We start from the raw sequence: 24,641 nt of genomic DNA, 5'->3' as shown, positions 1-24,641 counted from the left end.
ACTTCTGTTCAGGGTCTTAATTTTTAAAAAGTACGGAGGCCAAAAACTTCATACTGTATAAGGGAATCTGTTTCCTGGAGGGGACTTTCGAAACTTATACCAGTTTTGCCGATCGGAGACGAAGAAATACAAACGTTTTTGTCATTCGTAGGAAGGAGGAGGTTTCGGTTACGAATGTTTATCAACATTCTCCAACCGAGTTCCGGACACAACTAATAATTCGGGTTACTCCCGTATGTTTGTCCGTCTCCCTGGTCTGTGTTACTGGTTTATAGAGGAATTTATGCATACATTACCTGTCCAATGATCGATTAAAAATACGTCTCAATTTTACCTTTCGGAAGAAGTTGTGTGCGATCGGTCGTTACCGACTGGTCCCTTTCCTGAAAGCGATCGCTAAGGAGATTCACTGTAATAATATCATCCTCTAAGGAATACTGATTTGTAGCACACTTACTCAGCCAACTCCCATTGGATTGGTGACAGCTTCTCCCTTTCCTTTCATAGCTGAGTGTGCAACTGTTTGTACGTCTTGACATCAACTTGAGATGTTCTTTGTTACGTAATCTCTAGACCCCTCGGGAGGAACCGAGAATTGACTTTTCGCTTGAGGGTCAGGGTCGCTTGTTACACTCAATGGAACTTGCTAGCCTTTATTGTTGACCACCCTACCGGGTATTTGTTGACCAGGTAGTCCAGAGCTCTTCCCATTGTCCGATGATCTGAGGGCGTGTGGATTTTTCCTCAAGGGTAAGGCGCTGGTACATCCTTTCTCCCGTAGTCTTAATAGCCTTTTATGAACGAATACCGCCTCCTGTAGGAGCGCATAACGCTACCCAGGCGGCTGTGAGAGACAGGTACAAAAATACCCTGGTCCATCCTACTCGGGCATGAACACAGACTATAGTTTCGGAAAGAAATCTTGAGCTGTGTTGCACACCCATTCACTGAGGACACACTCCTCGCAAGTGCACACATGTAGCAATTACCTGTAAAGAACTGAGAAAGGTTCGCTTTTCCAGCTCTCACCTCGTGAGTACATGCTTCCAGCAGGACGAACTGGAAGAGGTACGCAAGCCAGCGCATCTTACCTGCCTTCACCTTGCTAACACTCGCCCTTGCAAAGAGGAAGGGCAGGTAGCTTCCCCTTCACCGACCGACCATCCACAGGCTGTTCCATCCTTGGTCAAGCCCACACTAGGCAGGGTCTTTTCCATCAGGTGCTCTCTCCTTGGCCGTTCATGACCTGAGGGCTGCTTCTGCGGACAATCATGTCATGCGCATCTGCTATGTCCTGCCTGCTGTGGGTGGCGTTGTGACCAGGACAACACCTGCCTTGAATGCCGAGAGTGGTCTGCCTCTCAGTGGGAGAAGTATGGGACCCGACTCAAGTCCAAAAGGGATTCTTCACCTTTCGGGGTCTTCCTCAAAGTTGAAGAAATCTAGGACTTTGATCACCCAACCTCTTCCTAAAGCTCCTGTTCATTCTGTTTACGCCGGGAAACAATCGCAGAAAAATGTACGCCAATTAACTCCAGGTCAACCTCAGGTCTCGAGGAATAGTGCTGCTTCCCCTAGTGAAGCGGCCCCGCCCCACCCCTCTCCCTAAGTGAGACTTGCAGTACTCTTTTTCTGATGTTTTCCAGGTGTGGTCATCTCTGGATTTGACCGGCTCCCGAAGATAAACGTGTTTTTTGAACTTCAACTCGGTGCGAAGCAGAAACGATCACACTTCCTCAGAGGTGGATCCCTTATTGTTACCGAGTGTGGGCCTACGAAACCCTGAGGTTTTGTCTGCCGCGTCCGCTGACGAGGTCCGTCCTTCCTCTTTTTCCGCTGCTACCGCCATTGCCAAAGACTGCTCCCTCCCCCCTTGCTGAGCCAACTCTTCCATCTGGGGTAGAGCAAAGTTCAAGGCAGGTCCCTCTTGTGGGTGGGCATCGCTCTTGCCTAGAGTGAGATCCCCCCCTAGAGTCCCAGATCCAAATGTCTCCTAGACATCTTCCTGTTCCTGCTTAGCATTCCTCCCCTCCGGAGGATCGTCGCTCATCAGTGGAGTACCTCGTCACTCGTCACCTTGACTGCAGACCTCTTCCAGAGACCGTCACTCTTCACCTCGTGATGAATAACATCAGAGTCGCCGACAGCCTTCTAGTTCCCAACCCTCATCTGTTATATTGGACTCGCCGTTTGCCAGCCCCGAGGCGTTTGCCTGTCCATAGGCACTCTTCAACTTTTCGTCACTTGACAGCAGTTCGGGGTTTGTCAGCTGCCATAGATTCTTCAGGCTTTCCGATCACTCGTCGATCACCTGCAGTCTGCTGTTCGTCAACTGTTCGTAGTCCTACAGCTACTCGTCATTTTCCAACAGCTCACCGTTCGCCAATGACTCGCTGATCACCAACTACTAGACGTTCGGCAGTTTCTCGTCGTTCTCCAGCTGCTCATCAATTGCCAGTGGCTCGTCGTTTGCCAGCTGTTCTTAGTTCTCCTGTGGCTCGTCGTTCCTCAGTACCTAGACGTTTACCAGCCGTTCGTCGTTCGCCTGGCTGTAGACGATCTCCTCCAGATTGAAAGCAGTTTTCCTGACGCGCTCCTCTTTGAACTTCCCATTGCTCGTCATGTCATCGGCACTCACCAACCCTCCATTTTCCAGCTCCTCGTAGGGGTTCTCCCTCTCTTTCACCAGCTCATAAGTGCCGGCCGTCAGGCTTAGATCGCCGTTCTCCAACTCTAGACCGTAAGTCTTTTGTTTCTAACAGGTTGACTCGAGAACACAGCTCCCCAGCCAAAGTGTCCAGGACATCACACCGGAAGGACCACTTCCGACGATCTCCTCTCCTTCAGAAGGAACCAGCCTTTAAGGAGCCTAGACAGGTAAGCTGCCCTGTTCTGTTCACCCTTAAGTGGGAACCATCAAGGTTGCAGCCATCCGCCTCTTCGCACCGCTTGCCTCTCCATTGGAGACCTTCAGCATCGATCCTCTTAGGGGATCTGTCGGCTAGCTCCTCAGTGGGCAAGGAACCTTGGTTCAATGCCCTGGTCAAAGCAGTTCACCAGGCATTTGTGGAAGGTGTCTCACCTCTTCAGTCCACCAGTATGCCGACGGATTCCTTTGGAGAAGTCGTCTTCATCTCCGGCTGACCCTAGACGTAAGTCTACGTACCCCTCTCCTCAGGTGCCCTCATCATCTTCCATCTCTCTTAAGTGGAGATGAGTAATAGCTAAACCGCAGGATTCCTCTCGGATCAAGCTGACTCCTGTACGGATATTCAGGCGGAGACTGAGCATCGTCATCCCCACTCCTCCGGGGGTAGGCGCCCCCAGCATCTCCCGAACCAAGATTCTCCCTCTCGGAGAGGATTCTTTGGCTGGGTCTTCCTGCCCCTCCCTTAACAAGGTGGTTCCCTTGGAGCAGCTACCGGTATCCAGTCCTTTATGGAAGGACGTCGCTCCTTCAGCAAATGATGGACATAGGGAAGAGCATGCAAGACCTTCACTCCTGGAGGAATTCTTTCCATCCCGTAAGGATCCGAAGAGTGCCCAGACTGTCACCAAGTCTTCGGCAATGACATCAAAGCCTTTTGCGAGAAGGATGCAAACGATCTTCCCCAAACCCTGCAGGTTCACCAGCATGGTTTAAGGGACGACGTCGACTGGCCTCGAGAGGAGATCTAGTGGGTGGATGACTTAACGACGATGACGACCATCTCCCAAGACCTGCTAGTCCAAAGCTATCGGAGGCAGAGCAGTAGGAGTCAGAGCACGCCTTCTTGCAGATCTTGGCCTGCATGAGGATCATTAAGGGGTTATCTGATTCAGCAGTGGTCCCTCAGCAGTGCCTGTCGGAAGGCGTTCTCACAGATCACTTGCTCTTCCTTTAAACATCTTCGGCCTCCTTTTGTGCAGCAGAGGAAGTATCACGAGGTCTCCAACGAGCCTCTTCCTCCCCTGCCTCTCGATCACTCCATAGAGGCCCTTACCAGAGGGATCTCCCTCGAGAGACTATCAGGACTTCAAGTCTCGGCATTGAAGATTCTTAACCAGGAGAAAGTAACGAAGTACGCCATGCATGCTACTTCGTGGCTGGACTTCTGGTTAGGATCAGTGGGACACCTCATAAGGACCGAGGACTGGTCCAAGGAGACCTCGAGGAAGGCGATGTAGACCTTTCTATTATCAGGAAATTGAACCATTTAGTTCCTTTCCCACCAAGTTGTGAACTTTTGGGCAAATACGATCCTTCGGCAAAGGGACTCAATAAAAAAAAAGATTCCGCCGTCAGCTCCCCCAGAATGAAGTATTGAGACTGAGAAACTCTACTCTGAATGGTTACTCTGCTCTGGCCGGAAAACATTGACCGGGCTTCAGAGAGGTGAAGAAAGTCCAACCAGGATGCTCTCCTCCATAGGGCTCGAACATCTCGTCCTATAGACCATTTCCTCTGCAGAAGAAACAACAGCAACAGGTAAAACCGCCAACGAATAAGACAGCAGCTACAATGGCAACAAGGTGTAGAAGCCTTTTCCAGCTAAATAGCGAAAGGGTTCCAAGTCCTCATGTGGAGGTAAGAGTTCTAGAGAAGGCGGCCAAGGCCACACCCGCTAGGATGGGCCATCCTCCCACTTATCCACTGGTGGTGGTTGCCTGCATTGCCGCTGGCAGAGGTGACTGCAGCTCAAGGTCAAACCCTGGACAGTCTCCGTGATTCATTTAGGGTATTGCGTCTCATTCACTCAATCTCTCCTTCCACTGACCAAGGATCCAGTTCCATCGAGCTTCTCTGCGAAGGAATTCACAAGAGAGCTGGCTCTCCGGGCCGAATTCCAGACCTTATTGAAGAAGGGTGCTCTCCAGGAGGTCCTCGACGACTCCCCAGGCTTCTTCAGTTGACTCTTTCTTGTGAAAAGGGGTTATCAACACCTCAGCTCTGAATAATTTGTCAAACAAACTCCGTTCAGCATGGAGACAGCAGACACAGTCAGACAAGCGGTAAGACCACAGGACTTCATGTGCAAACTGGACCTAAAAGACGCATACTTCCAGATCCCGATCCACCCGTCTTCAAGGAAGTATTTAAGGATCATTCTAGACAACAAGAAATACCAGTTCAAGGTGCTGTGCTTCGGTTTTTCCACAGCACCTCAGGTCTTCACTAGAATATTCGCCCTAGTGTCATTCTGGGCTCACAGAATTGGCATCTGTTTCCTGAGATATCTGGACAACTGGCTGATTCTAGCAGACTCGGGGGCAACCCTTCTTTAACTCCAAGACAAACTTCTGGAGTTTTGATAAGATCTGGGAATCATGGTAAATCTCAAGAAGTCGTCACTGCTTCCTTTTCAACGACTGGTATACTTAGATATAATCATCGACACTGATCAACAGAAAGTCTTCCCATTAGACGACAGGGTAGTGAGGCTGACGAAGGTAGCAAGACCAGTCCTCAGACGAGGTGGCTATGTCTCCTCGGGCACCCATCATCCTTGGTTTGTCTAGTTCCCAATGGCTGTCTCAGTATCTGATCTCTCCAATGGAGGCCAAAGTTCAGCTGGAATCAGTCCAACGATTCCCCGGACATTCGAGTTCCTGTAGGACTAGAAGAGCAGACAGACCTCAGATGGTGAGTGCATAATGAGACTCCTTAGAGGTGTCAACCTTCTCGTCCTCCCCTCAGACTTGATGTTCTTTTCAGATGCATCAAAATAAGGGTGGGGGCCAACATGCTGCACCACACAGCCTCAGGCCTATGGTCAGAGTCCAAAAAGTGCCAGCACGTAAATCTCTTAGAAATGAAGCCAGCCTTCTTAACCCTCCAACAGTTCCAGCAGTTCTCGGCAGGCCACTCGGTGGTGTTGATGAGCGACAACACATTGGTAGTGGCTTACTTCAACAAACAAGCCGGTACCTTTTCGCAGGCCCTAGCATCTAGCATTAGAGATTCTGAGATGGTCAGAAGACAACTCGGTGACCCTATCAGCATGCTTCATTCCAGACTAAAGGAATGTGCTCGCAGACAACCTGAGCAGAGCGACTCAGATATTGGGCTCCGAGTGGTCTTTAAATCATCTAGCAGCTAACAAAGTCCTGACTTTGTGGGGTTCCCCGACTATGGACTTGTTCGCAACATCCCCGAATTTCAGGCTCCCGCTTTACTGCTACCCAGTCTCAGATCCCCAGGCTCTCTGGCAAGATGCATTCCAGCAATGGTGGGACAACATCGACGTTTACGCATTTTCCCCCATTTTGTCTGATGAGAAGAGTTCTCAACAAGACCAGACCATCCACCAATCTCTCGATAACCCTCATAGCTCCGCTATGGCATCACGCAGAATGGCTCCCGGACCTTTTGCAGCTCCTAACAAAGCTCCCAAGAGAACTCCCTCCACGACCTGATCTACTCAAGCAGCCCCATGGGAACATCTTCCACAAAGCCGTAGCTTTGCTACGACTTGATGCCTGGAGACTATCCAGAACCTCCTCACTCTGAGAGGATTTTTGCAACAAGTTGCGAACCTGATGGCTGGACACCTTCGACATTCATCAGCTTCAGTCTACCAGGCTAAGTGGACTGTCTTCTATGGTTGGTGTCGTGGAAGGGGCATCTCTCCCTTTGATGCTACTATTCCAACAATAGCAGAGTTCCTTTTACACCTTCAGGAGGAAATGCTCCTCTCGGTTTTGGCAGTAAAAGGTTACCACTCAGCCTTGAGTCTAGTCTTTAAGCTGAAAGTTGTAGATATTTCTTTATCGTTGGAACTTTCTCTCCTCATAGAAGTTATGAGTTTACTGTCCCTAGTTGGAAGTTAGAACTGCTTGGAACATGGTTTGGGTCCTTCAGTCTCTGAAGGGTCTCCCCTACATTCCATTATGCCAGGTAACAGATCGCCACCTCACTCTGAAGATGGTGTTCCTATTTGCTTTGGCTTTGGCCATAAGAGTTAGTGAACTTCATGGTCTTAAGACATTGCCCATGCAAAGGAATGGGGAGAGGTAATCCTCAGTTTCGTCCCTGAGTTCATTGCAAAGACTCAAAATCCAGGGGTAGCAGATCCTAGATTCAATTCCTTCCGGATTGAGAGTCTCCCTACCGTAAACGATGACACAGATCAACTGTTACTATGCCCAGTAAGAAGTTTGAGGTATTACTTCAAAAATACATCTGCAGTTCGACCCCGAGTGTCAGCATTCTTCGTCAGCACGAGGAAGGTCTAGAGGAAGATCACGAAGAACACCATCTGTTTGGATTCGTAAGGCCCTGAATCCCTATCCTCTTCCAACACATCAACCCAGAGCTCATGACGTCAAGGGCAATGCAACATCCCTTTCGTTCAAATGAAACTACTCTGTGGCGCAGGTACTAGAAGCGGGCATGTGGAAGCATCAGACGACCTTCACTGCCCACTACCCGCAAGACGTAACCCACAGGAACATGGAAACTTTTTCCATTGGTCCTGTGGTGGCTGCCCAACAAGTTGTTTAACACCTCAAGCTCCTTGATGCACAAGTAGCAGAGGGTTGAGGGCATAAGTTATCCTGGAGTAGTCTGGGGTGATTGTTCAAGTAGCAGAGGGTTGAGGGCATAGGTTATCCGGGATTAGTCTGAGGTGATTGTTCAAGAATGGCTGGCTCTTTCTTTTCTTCATCTTTCCCTCTCTTGAGGAATCAGCATTCAGGGTCCTCTGCAAAGCTGACCTCAATTATCTGCAGGTAAACCATTCCCCCTAGTGTAACCTCTTATTGTTTCAATACTTGTTGCGTCCACATACCCTAACGATGGGGTATTAGGTAATGTCTTGGTGACCTCTGAAGATACTTATGGCTCGGAAGAACTCTTAGCTAGATTGTCACTTTGCTAGTGTCACGAGCACACAGCTTGTTTAGGCCACGGACCATGCATTGTACGGGTTTAGCGAGGTGTAGGGTTTCCGCCAATTATGTGCAGAACCCATAAAGGGGAAAACCCTGGCTCAAAGCCAAAAAGCCAATTGGCACAGACTTCCACCTTTCTCAAGGGTAAGTCATTCCCTATAGATAGCTTTGGGGAAAACTCTTGGGTCGAAGCCAAGAAGCCAATTGGCACCGACTTCCACCTTTCTCAAGGGTAAGTCATCCCATATAGATAGCTTTGGTTTGTATAGTGAAGGAACAAATGACAAATTTGGAAGTAATTTGTGTTTTTCCTAACGACACAGTCTACTTCCCAGCAAAGTAGGTTAACAGCCTAGGTGTGTAAGTGAGTGGGGTAGCTATTACTCCCACCCCCCACCCTGCTACTTAGCGGATGGGGGCTTAACCCTCGTTAAAAGTTTCCTCACCTATCCTTCTTAGATTCCTAAACTGGGTTAAGTCTGTTAGGGGTACGATATCTATGCTTATCTAATGATACCTCCCTGATAATACACGATATCTTAGGATAGTCGTTCCAGGGGTTAGAACCCCGTGATACCTGACGGTAATTCTCTTGTAATATCACTCGCAGAAATATTATACAGTAGGAAGCTGCCGGAAGGACCTTCCATCAGGACGACATGTCTATCTCACCCAGAAATAGATTTTTCCTACGTCAAAATCCGTTTTCTTTCAGCTTCGCATAAAGTAATATCCCTGTATAAATAACTAAAGGTTTGTATCGTTAGGAAAAATACAAAGTACTTTCAAATTTGACATGTTATGCCGATATACGTGACCTTGCAACGAGCTCTGCAACAAGCAGTTATGATGAAAAATTGAAAATAAACAATTTTATTCTTGAAATTAAAAAATACAGTACATACTCATCTCTGATAATGGTATAATGGCATTATACGTATCATAACGTGAAAATATAAGTACAGAAGTGTGATAAACGAAAATATAAGCTATGTTTTGACAACTCTATTTGCATCTCAAAGCTGTTCAGTACAGTGTACAGGTTGCAGCGTGTAGCTCTATCCCGACTGAAGCTATGTCAGTTTCGTTAAGAATAGTTACTAAGGTCGTACAAATATTTTGTGAATGTATAACAGCACGATAGCCTAATGCTTAATTTATAACATAATGTAATTATTTATATATTTTATGTACTATGTAAATTTTGAATAAAGTCTTGGTGCCTAGCAATGAATTTCTCTGATGTTAGGAAAAATTTTAGCATTTTTCAAGTGACACTATTAGGGAAAGGGCTTTTTTTTATGATGATTTATTTTAATTGAGCAATATTCCAGGTAAGGTTGCTGTCACCCCAAGATGAAAGTGGCTTTTAATCATGACGCCGATGCGATGGAAATAGCCAGATCTTTTCTGGCTGCCCCAGCGGACTCTAAAGACTTGTCAAGAAAAGTATGCGTCTCGTGACTCATCGACCCATTCTTTAAAGTTCCCTTAGGAACTCGTAAAACATCGCATCTGTTTGTACTGGATGGAAATCCTTTAAAAGTAAGTTGCTTTTAGTTTTTGATTATCTGGAAAGTGGTTTTCTTTTCACAAATTGAAGTGTGCTATTGGCTAGAAAAACAAGTAACCTTATAGGTTACTTTGAATTACTGTACTGTATAGGCTATTGTGTTGAGGGTAGGATCAAATCATCTTTGTTCCGACGCTAAATACAAAACCTTTCGCTCTTTATTAGGGATATACTTCCAGCGAAATTGGAAGACTAGACATGAGACGTTTAGAGAGGGGTAACTCCCCCGCTGCTACTTAGCGGTGGGTAGGGGAGGTAGCCGGCTACCCCTCTCACACACAGACACACATACACACGCATACAGACACACCAGTGTCGTCTCATCACTTTTTATTGAAGACAGGAATATGAGGGGGATAGGTGATGGCAGGCCAAATATATATAAAGAGCTCAAGGTTTGTGTTAAGAAAAATACAAATTACTTTCAAATTTGTCATTTTTATTGTTGTTAAAGAATGGTCAGTAGTGGAAGAATGATATTAAAAGTGTCATATTTGTCAAGCTTTTTATTTGTATTCATTAATAGATATTTTGTTTGGTAGTTCATCCTTCTTAAAATGTTTATACATAATCCAGAGTGAGTTGGCAATTTACTTGCTGCCATTTTCTCTCTGGTGAATTTTTATTTAAATGTAAAAATTAAAGATTTTTATATTAATTATGAGTGAATTTGTTTCGGTTGAAGTTATCAGTGATAAATTCTGAATAGAAAGCAGATAATCTGAATTGGGTCAGCCTTTCTAAACTATTTTAGATGAAATATGACTTTAAGAATAACATTTGTATAATTAACCCTTTTACCCCCATGGACGTACCGGTACGTCCTTGCAAAAAAATGCTATAAATTTTTTTTTTTTTGCATATTTTTGATAATTTTTAAAGAAAATTCAGGCATTTTCCAAGAGAATGAGACCAACCTGACCTCTCTATGACAAAAATTAAGGCTGTTAGAGCAATTTAAAAAAAATATACTGCAAAATGTGCTGGGGAAAAAATAACCCCCTGGGGGTTAAGGGTTGGAAATTTCCAAATGGCCTGGGGGTAAAAGGGTTAAAATCAAAACAAGAGAGAATGAATACTTGTTTGGCATATAAAAAAGACTGTCCTCTTTTCTTATGAAAATGGCGGAGATACAAGAAGTGTCAGATTGCAATTTCACAATAAACTCATTAAAAAAAATGTCTTTTCCAATATTTTCAAATACTGTATATTTACAGCTAATGATATACACGTTTGATGATTCATGGTACCTGTAGTTTCAAAAACGGCCCATATATGTACAGTTTCTTCCCTGCTCACTTGAAACTAATAGTGTTAGTTATAGAGGTACAGGTCATATAATGAAAAATGGGGTAATTTTTTACCCTTGGGCCTCTGACTGGATGTCGTTGATACCCTAGTTGAATAATTAAAGTTCTTGTGATTGTACAGGCAATAACCTTTCCAATGATTCCTAATTTGCACTTGTGATTAATTTCTTTCTATATGAAAAGGTCCTTTCTATTGTCCCTACCCATAACTTTTGCGTCCTAAGAAATATTGAAAAAAAAAAAATGAGGTCTTACTGTCTTTGAAAACCTCCAGTATTTTTAATACTTTACCTTAGTTAACCCTTTTACCCCCAGGCTCTTTGGAAATTTCCAATCCTTAACCCCCAAGGGGTTATTTTTTCCCCAGTACATTTTGCAGTATATTTTTTTTAAATTGCTCTTACAGCCTTAATTTTTGTCATAGGGAGGTCATGTCATAGGGAGGTAAGGTTGGTCTCAATCTCTTGGAAAATGCCTGAATTTTTTCAAAAAATTATCAAAAATATGAAAAAAAATTTTTATAGCATTTTTTTGCAAGGACGTACCGGTACGTCCATGGGGGTTAAGGGATGAGTTTTGTGAAACGTACCAGTACGTCCTTTGGGGGTAGAAGGGTTAATACTTTACCTTAGTTAATGCTGCTTCAAGTCTTCCACTGAATTATATTTTTGAAAACGAAGGCAGCAATTTGCATATTTTCTTTCAGCTTCTCGTACATTTGACAGATGCAGATTCATTATTTCAAAATCTGAAAGTATTGGTTGAATTAATCACAGTCCAAGACAAACTGCTTTTTGGGCTCATAAGAAAAGAGGACAGTCTTTGGCATACATACATACACATACCAAAGGCACTTCCCCCAATTTTGGGGGGCAGCCGACATCAACAACGAAACAAAACAAAAAGGGGACCTCTACTCTCTACGTTCCTCCAGCCTAACCAGGGACAAGGCCGAGTTCAGCTGGTACTGCTAGGGTGCCACAGCCCACCCTTCCCCGTTATCCACCACAGATGAAGCTTCATAATGCTGACTCCCCTACTGCTGCTACCTCCGCGGTCATCTAAGGCACCGGAGGAAACAGCAGGGCCTACCGGAACTGCGTCACAATCGCTCGCCATTCATTCCTATTTCTAGCACGCTCTCTTGCCTCTCTCACATCTATCCTCCTATCGCCCAGAGCTTTCTTCACACCATCCATCCACCCAAACCTTGGCCTTCCTCTTGTACTTCTCCCATCAACTCTTGCATTCATCACCTTCTTTAGCAGACAGCCAATTTCCAGTCTTTTGCAGATGCCAAACAAGTATTTTTGTAATGATAAAAAGGCTTTACATATTCCAAAGATTCCTGGAATAAAGTCAAGTAACATTCCTTTGGTTCTTTATCTTCCAATCATTCCAGTAACTAATTGATGTGAATATATATTACATGCAGATCCCAGTGATACAAGTTAACCCTTTTACCCCCAAAGGACGTACTGGTACGTTTCACAAAACTCATCCCTTTACCCCCATGGACGTACTGGTACGTCCTTGCAGAAAAATGCTATAAAATTTTTTTTTTTTTCATATTTTTGATAATTTTTTGAGAAAATTCAGGCATTTTCCAAGAGAATGAGACTAACCTGACCTCTCTATGACAAAAATTAAGGCTGTTAGAGCAATTTAAAAGAAATATATTGCAAAATGTGCTGGGGAAAAAATAACCCCTTGGGGGTTAAGGGTTGGAAATTTCCAAAGAGCTTGTGGGTTAAAGGGTTAATATAATGCACAGACTCACAACTGATTATTATTGAAGCTTCATGATGACTCCCAAAACTGTTCATAATTTGATATAATCATAATCGCTGCAATGTTCTTCATAATCACCATCCTGGCTATACTGTTCTTCATCAATGTTCTCATGACACTGTTCCATACCTGTAGTTTTCTCAACTGTATCTATCAGGTCAGGGAGTAGTACTGGCCCGCATGACCGCACTGGCTCCAAACACCCTTATTTCTTTCACAAACTTGTCCAGGGTCATGTGTCTTTGGAGACCAGAAGATTGGAATATCCGCTCGCTTGTGGATAGCAAGGGGATGGTTCACACAACCAATGTGCGGAATGAGGTTGTCTCGGCAAGGTGGCCATGGGAGAGGTCAGTCTTAGATTTCATAGTCAGTTGCTCATCTTTTCCAACCATCTTCGTTAAAGGTATCATTACTTAAGATAGTGTTAGGATATCCTAATTCACTGTTTATTGCTTTGTTGGTAAAGCTCTTGGCTTTTTCAAGCATTGATATGTAGCCCAAGCTTGGCATAAGCATCATCAAAGGCATTAAGGATTCTTTGAACATCAGCTCCAGTTTGGGCACATGTGGCATTATCGTCTGAATATTGGAATTCTATAAGAGTTGCAGTTTTAATTTTGGTTTTGGCTCTGAGGCATCCAAGGTTGACAATTCCTCCATCCATTTGATATGTAATTGATTTACCTGGAGGGAGCGGACCCTTTATGAGATGTATAATAGCAGTGATGAATACAGAGAAAAGGGTGGGAGCCATCACGCATCCCTGTTTGACACCAGATTTTACCGTGAAAGGGTTAGCTACGTTTTCATTAGCAGTCGTAGCAACAGATATGTTATCATGAAGTCGCCTTAGAATGCTGATGAATTACTGTTGGCAGCCTGCTTTGGATAGAACATCCCAAAGAAGTTTCTGCTTAACATTGTCAAAGGCCTTAGTGTTATGTCAATACTAGGTAGAGAGTTAATGGGTCCTTTGGCTGGCCAGACAGTACTACATTGGATCCCTCTGTGATTGCAGCTTATTTTGTCTCTGTCTACATATGCATCGAATAGTCTGGCCTATTCTTTCCATATTCTTTCCATATAAATATGAAATATTTATTTTAGTGTTGTTACTGTTCTTAAAATATTTTATTTTACTTGTTAATTCTCTTATTTCCTTGTTTCCTTTCCTCAATGGGCTATTTTTCCTGTTGGAGCCCCTGGGGTTATAGCATCCTGCTTTTCCAACTAGGGTTGTAGCTTAGCAAGTAATAATGATGATAATAATAAATGCCAGGTATAATGGTTTCTGTTATGTTTATTTCTTGTAGTTGCCAGACTGAAAATCCTGTTGGTTGTCCCCCTGGCTGGTTGAAAGCCACTCTGAGAATCAGGGAGTATCTTTTCAGTGATTGGCATTAGTCGATTGTTGAGAATTTTGGCTAGGATTTTACCTGTCACTGACAGAAGCACTGACAGGGCCACAATCTAATCAATCTCATTTCTTTTTATAGATTGGCATTAAACCATCTCTTAGGTCTTCTGGTGCCTCTTCATTGATCCAAAGTTTTTCCAGGAATTTATGGACATACAAGTGGAGAAGAGGTTCTCCCTCTTTAAAAGCTACAGCTGGTATGGCATTTATACTTGGAGCCTTGTTGTTTTTTCAAACTAGATATTGCCGATGTTACCTCGACTAAGGTTGGGGTTCTGTCCAGTGTCACAACTGGTTGTTGAGGTCTGTTATTAATGGCATTTTCATCTTTTACAGGATCTCTATTCAATAATTCCTGGAAATATTCCCCACCTATTAAGGATCTCTATTTCACCCTTGAGGTTTCTAGCGCAATCTTTATTTCGTAATGGATCTAGTCCTTGTGAGATGGCACCATATACTCATCTTGCAGTGCTGAAAAAGTCAGCATTTTATTTGCATTTCTTCAAACTGCTTATCTACCACTCATTTTCAATTCTTCTTGTGGATCTTTGAACATCATCTTTCAGTTGTTTATTCTTTTATCTTTTAGTTTGTGAGGCGAGATTATTCAGATGATCAATCAGTGCCTTTCTTTTTACATCTGTTAGCTTTGTGTTTGCCTCGTCATTTTCATCAAACCAGTCCTCATGTTTGTGATCTTTCATGCCAATTGTTTCTGAGCAGCTGTCCCACACTCTTGTTTTGAGTTTCTTCCCAGTGTCCTCTAATATCTGGGTATATTCATCTGGTAGATTATTGTTTAGGCCATTCTGATATAATTGTTTTGCAAAGGAGTCATATAGACGTTCAGTCGTAAATTTGGTTCTCTTCAGCATCCATCCGTTCCTGACGGTCTTTTCAAAACTTACTTTTATCACTGTTTGCTAAAGAAGGTTATGAATGCAAGAGTTGATGGGAGAAGTACAAGAGGAAGGCCAAGGTTTGGGTGGATGGATGGAGTGAAGGAAGCTCTGGGTGATAGGAGGATAGATGTGAGAGAGACAAGAGTGTGTGCTAGAAATAGGAATGAATGGCGGGCGATTGTGACGCAGTTCCGGTAGGCCCTGCTGCTTCCTCCGGTAACCTTGCATGACCACAGAGGTAGCAGCAGTATGGGATTCAGCGTTATAAAGCTTCATCTGTTGTGGATAACGGGGTAGGGCGGGCTGTTGCACCCTAGCAGTACCAGCCGAACTCGGTTGAGTCGCTCGTCAGTCTGGGAGGAGCGTACAGAAGAAAGGTCCCCTTTTTTTTTTCATTTGTTTCATGTCGGCTATCCCTAAAATTGGGGGAAGAGCCTTGGTATATGGATAGGACTTTTATCACTGAGTAGACAAGAGGATGGGTAGTCCAGCAGTCTGTGAAAGGGGCAGCTCTTGTGATCATTACATCTTTACGGTCACGGGTTCTTTCAATGATATAACCTAGTAAGTGATAGTGTTTGGACCTTGAATGTTTCTAGGTAGTTTTATATTTGTTCCTTAGCCTGGAGATAGTATTTGTGATGCATAGGTTGAATTCTGAACACTGACAGGAAAAGGGTTCCATTTATATTGATCTTAGCTACTCCATGTCTACTGATTGTATTTCGCCATAAATGAGAGTGTTAACTCTGGTGTTAAAGTCACCCATGAGGAATGCTTTGTCATGGCTAGGGACTAATGTAAGTATTCTATCCAGGTCAGCATAGAAAGACTTACAGTGTCTTCAGCATCAAGAGTCGGAGCATAAGCACTGATCATTGTGGCATATGCTATTAAGATTCCCCTGATGAAGCCAGTTATAAATGTTGAACATAAGACACTTTTTTCAAAATCACTAAATAATGGATTAATGTTAATTCTTATGATTCTTTGTAACTAATTGCATAATAAATATTGAAAAATTAACAAATTAACCCTTTTACCCCCAAAGGACGTACTGGTACGTTTCACAAAAGCCATCCCTTTACCCCCATGGACGTACCGGTACGTCCTTGCAAAAAAATGCTATAAAAATTATTTTTTTCAATATTTAACTTAGCCGGTGATTATATAGCTGCAACTCTGTTGCTCGACAGAAAACTCTAAGGTAAAACTCGCCAGCGATCGCTACACAGGTTGCGGGTGTGCCCAACAGCGCCATCTGTCGACCAGATACCCAGTTCTCAGTGTAAACAAAGACTCAATTTTCTCTCTGTCGTGCTATCGACAAGACGTACTTACTCGCTGTTGCTAAACTGGAGTTGTTTCACAACTAATTGGTGAAGTACTTTATTCTAGTTTTGAGCTTTCGCTGTGCAGGGTTTCTCTTCACACAAATCCTTGAACTCTTTTTGATAACGGATTCTTTGTTGATGACTTTTTGATAGTTTTTGAATTTCCCTTTGACCAATTCAAAATGGCTGACCCTTCACAAGTCCCAAAATTTAGGAAGTGCAATGCTAGGGACTGTTCAAGGAGTCTTCCGAAGGCTTCTATCGACCCTCACACTGTTTGTTCCAATTGTCGGGATAAAACCTGTCAATTGGAAGATCGGTGTGAGGAGTGCGTTGGGCTTTCGGAATTCGATTCTATCGAATTCCAAAAGTATACACGTAGGCTAGAGAGAGATAGAGTTAGGAGAAGTTCCTCTCGTTCTATTGATATTTCCTCTCCTCATGCCCCACAACCTATTCCTTCCCCTGTAGTGGTTGCTCCTAATCCCCCTCCTGGCACTCAGGAACCTTCGATGGCTGATATGATGCGTGCCATCCAAGCTCTGGGTGAGAGAGTTGAGTCCCTTGCTAGTAACCGTAATCAGCTCATGGCGGATGTGAAGGAGCTGAAGTGCAAAAGTGCAGTGGGAAGTGATAAAGTGACGAGTGATAGTGTTGTGGATAGTGTTGCGCTTGAGGGTTCGTCTGTTCGTGCCTGTCGTCCTCCTAGTCCGGGACCTCTTGCAAGCTCCCAAGTCCAGGGGAGAAGCAATGTCGTACGACAAATGGGTTCGAGAGGCTTTAATCAGCGAACAGACGTTCCCTCCGTGGTATCGGGCGTATCTACCCAAGATCGCCCCTGCCTAACTAAGACGAGAGAGCCCATTTATACCTCGTCTTCGGAAGGTGTTTCTCGCAAGAAACCCTGGACCAAGGTCTCACGACCGTTAAAGCGCAAGTCGGTCCCTTCCGCATAAGTCCAACGGCCCAGTTGTAGCCACTGGGTCAGTTCGGACTCGCTGCCGTCATCCGATGACTGCTCACCGCCTAAGAGAGGCAAAGCGGTACCGCTTCAGACAGTTACACCGTCTGTCGCCGCACCTGCTCCTGTAGACCCTAAGTGGTCTCTACTGCAAGACATGCAGTCTAAACTAACGTCTCTTATGCAGGACTTTCGTGCGGAGAAGGTTGCTGCCGCACCAGCTAGTGCAGCTCCTTGCCTACAACCGCCCACACGATCGGTTGTGCGTCCTGTGGACGCTGAGGTAACCTTCTCACGCACACCAGTTGAGAGAGTTCCGCCACCCATGCGTTCCAGTGTGATCTGCCAGCCGCATGTTGACGTTCAGCGACGCACGGAGGTCTCCGTTGACGTTCGTGAGGTTCAACAACCGTCAGAGTTGTTTTGTTTTGACGCGGTGCGTCAACCTCCGCAACCCAGTGTGGTTGCCACTGCTCACCCACATCAGTCCAGACAGTCTGGAGTAGACGCTGTGCGTCCCCGCGCTGCTATGGTTGTTGCCAGCTCACAGACTGGGCAGCAGTTCCATGACGTTGCGTCTGGCTCAGTCACGCATGCACCCGTGCGACCGGACTCAGCTAACCAGCCGTTACCCACTCCGTTGCCGTTCCCTCATCAGTTATCGGATGAGGGACTTTCTGATGATGATGTTGCTGCACACGTAGATGAACCGCATTCAGAACTGGACGAGCCTAAGTCTACGCAACCCTCTTTGGACTTTAGGAAAGTTTTGGCCCTTTTCAAAGAGATGTTTCCGGACCAGTTTGTTTCTGTGGCTCCGCGTTCTCCTCCGTCAGAGTTTGTGTTAGGCATGCCGTCAACCACTCCTGCCTTTACTAGACTCGTCCTCGCACGCTCGTCCAAGAGAGCTTTGCGGGTGATAGGAGAATGGCTGCAGTCCAAGAAGAGTTTAGGGAAGACAGCTTTTACGTTTCCCCTTGCTAGATTCTCTTCTAGATCGAGCGTCTGGTATGCCACGGGAGAAGTTCTCGGCTTGGGAGTTCCTGCCTCTGCCCAGGGCGACTTCTCAAGTCTTGTAGACTCTCCCCGCCGCATTGCCATGAGACGCTCAAAGATATGTTGGTCATCTTCGGACCTGGACCACCTTTTGAAAGGTATCTTTAGAGCCTTCGAAGTTTTTAACTTCTTAGACTGGTGTCTAGGAGCTCTAAGCAGAAAGATCTCTCCGACAGAGAAGGAGACTTCCTTGCTCATTATGTCCTGCATGGACAAGGCCGTACGTGATGGGTCTAATGAGCTTGCTGCATCATTTGTGTCCGGAGTCCTTAAGAAGCGTGAAAACCTATGCTCATTCCTTTCAGCTGGAGTTACACCATGCCAGAGATCCGAACTTCTGTTTGCTCCTCTTTCCAAGTGCCTTTTTCCAGAAGACCTGATTAAGGAAATTGCCGCTTCTTTGATACAGAAGGACACTCACGATCTTGTTGCGTCCTCCGCTCGCAAAGCCACCCCTTTGCCTACCTTGTCAGCTAGACCAAGGATGGACACTCCAGCGTCCCGTTTTATTCCGCCCTTTCGTGGCAGAGCCTCCAGCAGAGGAGGTGCTCGTGCCGAAGGGAAACGAGGAAAGAAGAAAGGAACCAAGTCCTTTAAGGGCAGAGTCTGACTGCCAGCTTCTTCAGACAGCAGTGGGAGCCAGACTCAAGAACTTCTGGCAGACCTGGGAAAAGAGAGGCGCAGATGCGCAATCTGTGAAGTTGCTCAGAGAGGGGTACAAGATCCCTTTTGTACGGAAACCCCCTCTAGCAACGTCCCCCATCGATCTCTCTCCCAGGTACAGAGAGGAAGACAAGAGACGAGCCTTGAAACGGGAAGTGTCTCTTTTGCTAGAGAAGGGAGCAGTGGTCAGAGTCTCGGACCTTCAATCTCCGGGATTCTACAACCGACTCTTCTTGGTGTCAAAGAAGACAGGAGGGTGGAGGCCGGTGCTAGACGTTAGTGCTCTGAATGTCTTTGTCACAAAGCAGACGTTCTCCATGGAGACCACGAAGTCAGTCTCAGCAGCGGTCAGAAGGGAAGACTGGATGGTCTCTTTAGACCTAAGGGACGCCTACTTCCACGTCCCCATCCACCCGGACTCCCAACCTTTTCTGAGATTCGTTTTCGAAAAGGTTGTCTTCCAGTTTCAAGCCCTGTGCTTTGGCCTAAGCACAGCTCCTCTTGTGTTTACGAGGCTGATGAGGAATGTAGCCAAATTCCTTCATTTAGCGGACATCCGAGCCTCCCTCTATTTGGACGACTGGCTTCTCAGAGCTTCTTCCAGTCGTCGCTCTCTGAAGGATCTAAAGTGGACTCTAGATCTGACCAAGGAATTGGGTCTCCTTGTCAATATGGAAAAGTCACAACTGGTCCCATCCCAAACTATCGTGTATTTAGGGATGGAGATTCACAGTCTAGCTTTTCGGGCTTTTCCGTCGGCCCCCAGAACAAGCCAAGCCCAGTTATGCATCCAGAACATGCTGAAGAAGGAACAATGTTCAGTCAGGAAGTGGATGAGTCTGATAGGGACGCTATCATCCCTGGAACAGTTCGTGTCATTAGGAAGACTACACCTCCGTCCTCTTCAATACCACCTAGCATTTCATTGGAAAAAGGACAAGACGCTAGAAGCGGTCTCGATCCCCATTTCCGAGAAGGTGAAGTCTTGCCTGACTTGGTGGAAGGACAGTATCAGCCTAAGAGAGGGTCTTCCCCTGGCTGTTCAGACTCCCAACCACGTTCTCTTCTCGGACGCATCGGACGTAGGCTGGGGCGCGACATTAGACGGTCGGGAATGTTCGGGAATATGGAACTCGAGTCAAAGGACAATGCATATCAACTGCAAGGAGCTACTGGCAGTACATCTGGCCTTGAAAAGCTTCAGGTCTCTCCTTCAAGGCAAAGTGGTGGAGGTGAACTCGGACAACACCACTGCTTTGGCGTACATCTCCAAGCAAGGAGGGACCCACTCACTGACGTTGTACGAGATCGCAAGGGACCTGCTCATCTGGTCAAAAGGTCAAAACATATCGCTAGTAACGAGGTTCATCCAAGGCAACTTAAATGTCATGGCAGATTGTCTCAGTCGGAAGGGGCAAGTAATTCCAACAGAATGGACCCTCCACAAGGATGTATGCAAGAGACTTTGGGCCACTTGGGGCCAACCAACCATAGATCTCTTTGCAACCTCGATGACCAAGAGGCTCCCAATATATTGCTCACCAATCCTGGACCCAGCAGCAATTCATATAGATGCCTTTCTCCTAGGTTGGTCACATCTAGATCTATACGCATTCCCACCGTTCAAGATTGTCAACAAGGTACTGCAGAAGTTCGCCTCTCACGAAGGGACAAGGTTGACGCTAGTTGCTCCCCTCTGGCCCGCGAGAGAATGGTTCACCGAGGTACTTCGATGGCTAGTAGACGTTCCCAGAACTCTTCCTCTAAGGGTGGACCTTCTACGTCAGCCACACGTAAAGAAGGTACACCAAAGCCTCCTCGCTCTTCGTCTGACTGCCTTCAGACTATCGAAAGACTCTCGAGAGCTAGAGGCTTTTCGAAGGAGGCAGCCAGGGCGATTGCTAGAGCAAGGAGAACATCCACCCTTAGAGTCTACCAATCGAAGTGGGAAGTCTTCCGAAACTGGTGCAAGTCAGTATCTGTATCCTCGACCAGTACCTCTAACTCGAATAGCTGACTTCCTCTTATACCTGAGGAAAGAACGATCACTTTCAGCTCCCACTATCAAGGGTTACAGAAGCATGTTGGCATCAGTCTTCCGTCACAGAGGCTTAGATCTTTCCAACAATAAAGATCTACAGGACCTCCTTAAGTCTTTTGAGACCACGAAGGAGCGTCGTTTGGTTACGCCTGGTTGGAATTTAGACGTGGTACTAAGAATCCTCATGTCAGACAGGTTTGAGCCGCTACAATCAGCCTCCCTGAAAGATTTCACCTTAAAGACACTTTTCCTGGTATGCTTAGCCACAGCTAAAAGAGTCAGTGAGATTCATGCCTTCAGCAAGAACATCGGATTTTCGTCAGAAAAGGCTACATGTTCACTACACCTTGGTTTTCTAGCCAAAAACGAGCTGCCTTCTCGACCTTGGCCGAAATCGTTCGATATTCCCAGCTTATCGAATATGGTAGGCAATGAACTAGAAAGAGTCTTATGCCCTGTGAGAGCTCTTAAGTTCTATTTAAAACGAACTAAACCTTTACGAGGCCTTTCTGAAGCTTTATGGTGTTCAGTTAAGAAACCATCTTTGCCTATGTCAAAGAATGCTTTATCCTATTTTATCAGACTGTTAATACGAGAAGCTCATTCCCATCTGAGTGAGGAAGACCAAGCATTGCTGAAGGTAAGGACACACGAAGTTAGAGCTGTCGCAACTTCCGTGGCCTTTAAACAAAATAGATCTCTGCGAAGTATAATGGACGCAACCTATTGGAGAAGCAAGTCTGTGTTCGCGTCTTTTTATCTTAAGGATGTCCAGTCTCTTTACGAGGACTGCTACACACTGGGACCATTCGTAGCAGCGAGTGCAGTAGTGGGTGAGGGCTCAACCACTACAATTCCCTAATTCCATAACCTTTTAATCTTTCTCTTGAAATGTTTTTATTGTTGTTTTTTGGGTTGTCCGGAAGGCTAAGAAGCCTTTCGCATCCTGGTTGATTTGGCGGGTGGTCAAAGTCATTTCTTGAGAGCGCCTAGATTAGGGGTTTTGATGAGGTCCTGTTGTATGGGTTGCAACCCTTGATACTTCAGATCCTAGGGGTCGATCAGCATCCTAAGAGGATCGCGAGGCTCCGTAAGGAAGACGTACTTAAAAAGGCAGAGTAATTGTTCAAGTCGACTTCCTTACCAGGTACCTATTTATTTTGTTTTTGTTATTTTGATAACTTCTAAAATGAAATAAAACTCTTAGCTCATAAAAGTGTAAACTTATATTGCTGGTCTCTACCCACCCCCCTGGGTGTGAATCAGCTATATAATCACCGGCTAAGTTAAATATTGAAAAATGTTATTTTGATTATAAAATAAATTTTTGAATATACTTACCCGGTGATTATAATTAAAGGACCCTCCCTTCCTCCCCAATAGAGACGCAGTGGGACGAGGAGAAAATTGAGTCTTTGTTTACACTGAGAACTGGGTATCTGGTCGACAGATGGCGCTGTTGGGCACACCCGCAACCTGTGTAGCGATCGCTGGCGAGTTTTACCTTAGAGTTTTCTGTCGAGCAACAGAGTTGCAGCTATATAATCACCGGGTAAGTATATTCAAAAATTTATTTTATAATCAAAATAACATTTTTTCATATTTTTGATAATTTTTTGAGAAAATTCAGGCATTTTCCAAGAGAATGAGACCAACCTGACCTCTCTATGACAAAAATTAAGGCTGTTAGAGCAATTTAAAAAAAATATACTGCAAAATGTGCTGGGAAAAAAAATAATCCCCTGGGGGTTAAGGGTTGGAAATTTCCAAATAGCCTGGGGGTAAAAGGGTTAACATCTAGAATGATATAATTGAGAATCAAACCTTTTTTATACAAATTGAAATATTAAAAAGTAATTCACCAATCTGTTGTTAAGCAATAAAATAAATGAAAAGAGGTAGAAATATTTCCTATGCAGTATCTATAAAATTATCTTCACCGTACCGTTTCAGGGGTAAATTTGATATGATTGTTACAAAGTTCCTCATTCCCTTCCCACACACACACATCTGCATGTGGTAAGTCATTTGCTAAGCATTTGCAAGGGGGATTGCAGACTAAGGATATTATTAGAAGAATGAAGCAAATCACAGACAACTTGGCAATGTTCATTAATTATGTCCCGTCCATGACCAAGGGGCGATGGGAGTGTTCGTTTTGCCTCTAACCTTAGTCCGTATCATGACCTGATAATTTATTTTCTTAAATACAGGTACAACAGCCCTTTGTGTGCAGTAGCCCTTCCCAGGGTATTTGTGTCTTTGAAAACATATATCATTGAAGTTTGTGCTAGTTTATCTATACTTGACCATATTTTTGTAGATTTGACAAAAAATTTCAAGTTCCTCTTGAACTCCATCAGTGATTTCTTCACTTGTTCCAAGTGTTGCCAATGCTTCCAAGGCCTCCTTAGTTGACATTTTAAATGCCTTCTAGTAAGAGCTTGGCCTTGCCGACCAAGGCAGCAGTTGTGTCACAGCTTGAATGACCGTGAATTGTAGGTAATGTAGATACTTTCAAAGTGCTCAATGATTGAAATATCAGCAATTGAGATTTCAGTTCTAAAATTTGTCTTGAAGAATGACTGAGATGTTAGTTTTGGTCATCATCTTAAAGCAAGTACCAGAACATCAGTGTCTGGAGCGAAGACAGCTTGTTAGCACCTCTTCCTGTAGCATTTACTTCATGAAGAACCATTTTTGTATCAGCTTCTTCTTGTTCACTTTTAAGAAGTAGGTCACAATGGACAGAAGTTACTTCTGTATGCCATGCTACCACAAGGTTTATATTTTTCTCTTCTGCGTGATGGATGACTTTTTGAGAAATATAAGATGATAATTCATCTTTGGTATGAGAAATTAGTTCACCAAATATTTAACTGGGCTCCACAAGGCACTAGAAGAGTTGGAAGACCCAATCCTACATGGCTGAGGACATTGAACCGTGAGATAGATGGGGAATGGAGAAGTATTGAATTAAAAGCGCAAGATAGAGACAGCTGGCAAAATCTAACAGAGGCCCTTTGCATCAATAGGCGTAGGTGATGATGAGAGTGAGGTAGCAACTTTTTTTCAGTTTCATTTGTGATGCCGATGCTGTTCATAATTTTGAGTTGCACTGGTGCAGTACCATGAGGTCTCTTTTCTCATTCAATGCTGTTTGTGGATTTTCCACGTAACTATTAAGAACTTTCTGGAAATCGTATCGGTCTCTGACGCATTTGAAATGACAAATTCCCTGGTAACATTTCTATGCGTCCATCATTGTGACAACTTTCCCTGACAGCAAAGCTTCCAGCAAAGAATCAATAAATTCTACCTGATTACCAGATTCTGCCATTCTTGGCAAATCCTCATCTGTTCTTCCTAATCGAGTAGTTGAATCGGTAAACATTCAAACTGACAGCAAATGTTTTTATGTTGAACAGGCTGATACAAGTTTTTTTTTATAGTTTATATATGAAATTTGTTTTAATGTTATTGTTTTTAAAATATTTTATCTTAATTGTTCATTACTTCTCATATTGTTTGTTTATGTCCTTATATCCTTTCCTCACTGGGCTATTTTTCCCTGTTGTAGCCCTTGGGCTTATAGCATCTTGCTTCTCCAACTAGGGTTGTAGCTTAGATAGTAATAATAATGATAATAATAATAATAATAATAATAATAATAATAATAACCAGATAAAAATGATAATGCTTGGATAGCTTAATT

General features: G+C 44.5%; 1 long non-coding RNA gene across 2 annotated transcripts in view; it reads left to right on the top strand.

The window, feature by feature from the left end:
* LOC137636098 (uncharacterized) overlaps positions 1 to 24,641 on the top strand; it is a 33,561-nt gene that overhangs the window by 5,306 nt on the left and 3,614 nt on the right. For both annotated transcript variants that reach the window (XR_011042928.1, XR_011042927.1), the window contains one exon: positions 9,207 to 9,417. This is a non-coding gene — a long non-coding RNA (uncharacterized lncRNA). The remainder of the gene's footprint in view (positions 1 to 9,206; positions 9,418 to 24,641) is intronic.

This window comes from Palaemon carinicauda, unplaced genomic scaffold (assembly GCF_036898095.1).
Source record: "Palaemon carinicauda isolate YSFRI2023 unplaced genomic scaffold, ASM3689809v2 scaffold23, whole genome shotgun sequence".
Lineage (NCBI taxonomy): Eukaryota > Metazoa > Arthropoda > Malacostraca > Decapoda > Palaemonidae > Palaemon > Palaemon carinicauda.
The sequence above is the reverse complement of the archived record's forward strand: the minus strand, read 5'-3'. Positions and strand labels throughout refer to the sequence as shown.